Here is a 4,915-nt window from a genome sequence, read left to right on the forward strand (position 1 = left end):
TTATTTTTTACCATTTTTTATAGCAGCCCAAAACATTAGCCTATTTGCACACAGCATGTCAAGGTAGTCAAGATTTAAAAGGTGTACAATGTGCACCCACCTGATCATATTTAATTTCAGTACATACTTTTGTATCATACTAATAAATATTCTCCATCTGTATCATAGTGGTACATATTACCACACTAATTCAAGGAGACTGGACTCAGCAATCTATATCATCTTGGCAATGAAAGGCAATGTATGATAACACATTCACATAACACAGAGACAATACTGTGAAAATAACATGGTTACAATGGGCTAGAATAGACGAATAACAATCAAACAAACAATATGATAGATTTTACACATTATAATACACATATAATACATAAAGGATTCATTACATTTCAAATACAAACAGTGAATATCAGCAACGTTTCTGCTTGCGTACTTTACATTAAGGCATGGGGTATCTTCTCTGCAGCAACAGATTGGGAACACAATGTTCTGAGAATCTCACTTCTTTCTGATGTACAACCACAGAATTAATTTGACTTATTTTGCTCACAAAGAGTTTCTACAATTTGTATTAGGTGAATCTTGACTTATTAAAAACTCATAAGAAAGAAAAATCACAAATAAGATCTCTTTAATATCTCAATTGTTTCTCCAAAACAGCAATAAGATTGAATGCAGACTTTTGCTCAAAGGAATAGTTCACCCAAAAATGAACATTTACTCGTCAGTTTGTTTCTTCATGGGAACAGATTTGGAGAAATGTAGCATCACATCACTTGCTCACCAGTGGATCCTCTGCAGTGAATGGGTGCCGTCAGAATGAGAGTCTAAACAGCCGATAAAAACATCACAATAATCCACAAAACTCCAGTTCATCAATTAACAGCTTGTGAAATGAAAAGCTGCGTGTTTGTAAGAAGCAAAATTGAATCTGAAATTGTCCACACACTGGAAACATGCAATCAGACCAAAAAAAAAAAGGTCTATCAAAAATATATATTTTCTTTTTCATAAGAAAAAGAGAAAAAGTGACAAAAATGCAAGGTGTCTTAAAAAACAGACCAATTTCAGCCCATGCTTTCTTCAGTGCTCATGAGGCAAACAGCAACATCACACTTTTATAGGCACAATTACTAATTAATTGAGCACAGAAGAAAGCATGGGCTGAAACGTCTACTCTTTGGTCTGTTTTTAAGACACTGCATTTTTGTCACTTTTGCTTATGAAAAATAAAATATATATTTTTGGTCTGATTGCATGTTTCCAGTGTGCAGACCATTTTGGCTACCTGGTTGATTATACTTCTTGTTCTATGCACCTGAGAACGTATTGGCTTTTATTTTCTTTTTTTTTTTAATGCATATTTCTTCCAATCTGTTCTGATGAAGAAACAAACTCATAAACAACTTGGATGACCTTAGGGTGAGGAAATTTTCAGCAAATTTTAGCATTTTTTTCTTCTTCTGTATGTTAATAAATGTCTAATTTGTATCTGTTTAATTCTAGCAGATACATCTGAAAAAAAGTTGATGTGCAACCGAGAACTTGAACACTGAAAGAGCAACATCTGAGCAATAAATTCTGAGAAGATCAAAATGTGTTGAATGTACAATCATACTGTACACTGTAAAAAATGACCGTGAATTTAACGGTAAAAGACTGTAAAAATGCTAAAGTAAAAATCTGTTAAATGGTTAACGGTAAATTCCCCTATTATATACGGTGGATACATTACACGTAATTTTACGGTAGTATACCGTTTTTGGAAGTGAAAAAGACCGTATAATTTACAGTGAATAACTGTAAATTGACATTCCCAGAATTCCCTGCGTTACATTTCAAATGTGATGTTTTTCTGTTGAAATAACTGTTTCTTCTTAGTTTTTTCTTATCAGTTTTGTATATTAGGATTGTGTGTTACACCTAATGTTGTTAAATTAATGTTTATTGCATTATTTCAATTCCATGTGTGTTACCATGATGGTGTTTAGTGTTTGTGTGAATGACACTGTGCACCTTCTATATATGTTAATATTTAAAAGCTGCTTGTGATGGGCTTTTGGTTCATCATGTGACTTTCTCATCACCACCTGCATTTGGTGGTTATCAGTGTATTACAAAGGTACAAAACAGATTTCAGTACTTCAATAGGTTGGTATATTGACATTACATCAGTTAATGAAATTACGGTATTTAACCCTAATTTTAAGTTAAAACCGTAAAACCTAAAACGTTGCTACCGTATTTTTTTACGGTAAAATTCTGGCAACTACAGCTGCCAGTTTTTTACCGTAAATTGTACGGATTTTTTTTTACAGTGTAGCACACGATACCTTTCATATCTCAGTACATTCATATCATCACTCCCATTTTTGTATAAATGTGTTACATAACTGTAAATGCTCTATAATGGTAACTAAATACTCAAAGTTATATATCATATGTTAACAGGCTGATGAAATTGTCAGTGAAATGTACACCAATTAAACACTCGTCTTTTATAGGATGGCTGGTAGAAACTTCAGATTGACGTTTGTATAAATGATCAATGACCATCCTTAAATTCACCCATTTCCAAATTACCTTCAAACTTCTTTTAACACTATACTCTTTAGGATAAAACCCCATGACCCACATACAAACTCATAAAACGTCAGCAAATGTTCCTGAGTGCTATTACAAATGCTTAGTAAGATTCTGAAAAAATCTACATTCAAAGCTCAGCATATACTGTATTTATGGGTTTCTAAATTAAAACAATACTCCTCAACATTCCCTTGATGCCAGCTACAACAGCCTTGCACATGCAGGTCAGTTCTTAATCCGATTTATTAAAGCAGAAAAACATTCTCTGATATTAATTAGTTTACAACTGGCAGAAAATGCATGGCAGATTGCTTTTTACCTCTCCATAGTGTGATTTATTATCCCTTTTTTTTACTGTAGAGGTCAATCTGGTACTATAAAAATAACTGTATTCCCTTATAATAAGCCATTCTATATATAAGGTGCTATTTGCTTCTATAACTATCGCATGTGCTAGATAAGAAACATTCAAATCGCAAAGGTTTTAAGTCTATATGAACCATACTTGTGAGATTTCCTCTCCTGTATGGCGAGGTATTGCACCTCAAATAGTTATGTAAATGTAAATTGTGAAACTGCCTTGCATTAAATTTTCCATTGTTTTTCCATATAGTACTAGAATAGTCATATAAATAAGTTTCCCTAAGTTACTACTAGATATTAATATGACCCTAAAGTGTCCCTCAGAATGGGATACTGAAATATAGCAGGTGTAGGAAACACTCTACAACTACTTAAATGTAACTGCGATGCATCATGGGATTGTCACAGGCCTGCCCGTGAAACTCATCCGAAAGCAATCTGGCAAAATTTCAAATTGTGTATTGTGTGTGGTAGATTGATGTCATCCTCCTTATGAAGCAGAAGTGAGCTTACTTTGGTAAAGACAGCAGCTGGTGCCCACACTTTGAATGTCAGCAGTGTTGAGGCACTCTTTATATTCCCTGTAGAGAAGCCCGGTGTGACTGTTCACCCGGGATCCTGTTTTGAAGTATCTAGTTATAATATCACAGGTTGTTACTGTTTTCCAGAATATTGTTATCGAGACAAAAATGCAGCTTTCTCAATCTTGATGTAAACCTGAACTACTTCTTGTGGTAGCACAAATACATGACATTGTGTCAGTAAATGCTGATTTTGTGTAAACCCATAATCATTTGAATGTTGAATGTTTTGATTTCCATACTTGTCAGCTAATTACATGTGAGGTTACAATTATTGAGAGGAAGAAATAGAGAAGAAAGACTGCGTCAGTCTAACATATGACCCAAAATATACACCACTATGTACAGGAAAAACAAAGAGTCTCAAAGTATTTTTTTTCTGTTGTACACAAGTAACATTCAGCCTGAACACTGATGAAAAGCAGGACTAGAGCGCATAATGCTCTAATCATGTATAAAGTGGCAAAATGGGTTCAATACAAGTTAAGCTGTATTGACAGGCATAATGTTGAATAGCACAGAAAATACACAACTGTTCAAAAGTTTTGTTTTTGCCAGAAGTCTCTTATGCTCACCAAGGCTGCATTTATTTGATTAAAGCTCGAGTACAAAATCTGAAATATTATTACAATTTGAAATAACTGTATTTTATGTCAATATATTTTAAAATGTAATTTATTCCTGTGATGCTAAGCTGAATTTTCAGCATTATTACGCCAGTCTTCAATTTTACATGATCCTTCAGAAATCATTCTAATATGCTGATTTGCTGCTCGAGAAACATTTCTAATTATCAGTGTTAACTTTTGTGCTGCTTAATATTTTTTGGAAACTTTTTTTTTTGTTATGAAAGTTCAAATGAACAGCATTTATTTACATTTACATTTAATCATATAGCAGACGCTTTTATCCAAAGCGACTTACAAATGAGGACAATGGAAGCAATCAAAATCAACAAGAGAGCAATGATATGCAAGTGCTATAACAAGTCTCAGTTAGCTTAACGCAGTACTTGTAGCAAGTTTTTTTTTAAATTATATAATAAATAAAAAGGAAATAGAATAGAATAGAAGATAGAATAGAAAAAGAATAGAGCAAGCTTTTTTTAAGAAAACAAGCAGTTAGTAAATTAATTGAGTGCAAGTCTAAAAGTGTTTTTTTAAAGAATAGAATTAGAATAGAGAGTGCTAGAATTAGAGGGTCAAATAAAGATGGAAGAAAGTTAATCTTGCTGCCGCGTTCTGGATTAATTGTGAAAGTGAAAAAGTGAAAGTGACGTGACATGTGGCCAAGTATGGACCCATACTAGGAATTAGTGCTCTGTGTTTAACCCATCCTAAGTGCACACACACAGCAGTGAACACACACACAGCAGTGAACAC

This window comes from Sinocyclocheilus anshuiensis, unplaced genomic scaffold (assembly GCF_001515605.1).
Source record: "Sinocyclocheilus anshuiensis isolate Anshui unplaced genomic scaffold, SAMN03320099.WGS_v1.1 scaffold112, whole genome shotgun sequence".
NCBI classification, from domain to species: domain Eukaryota; kingdom Metazoa; phylum Chordata; class Actinopteri; order Cypriniformes; family Cyprinidae; genus Sinocyclocheilus; species Sinocyclocheilus anshuiensis.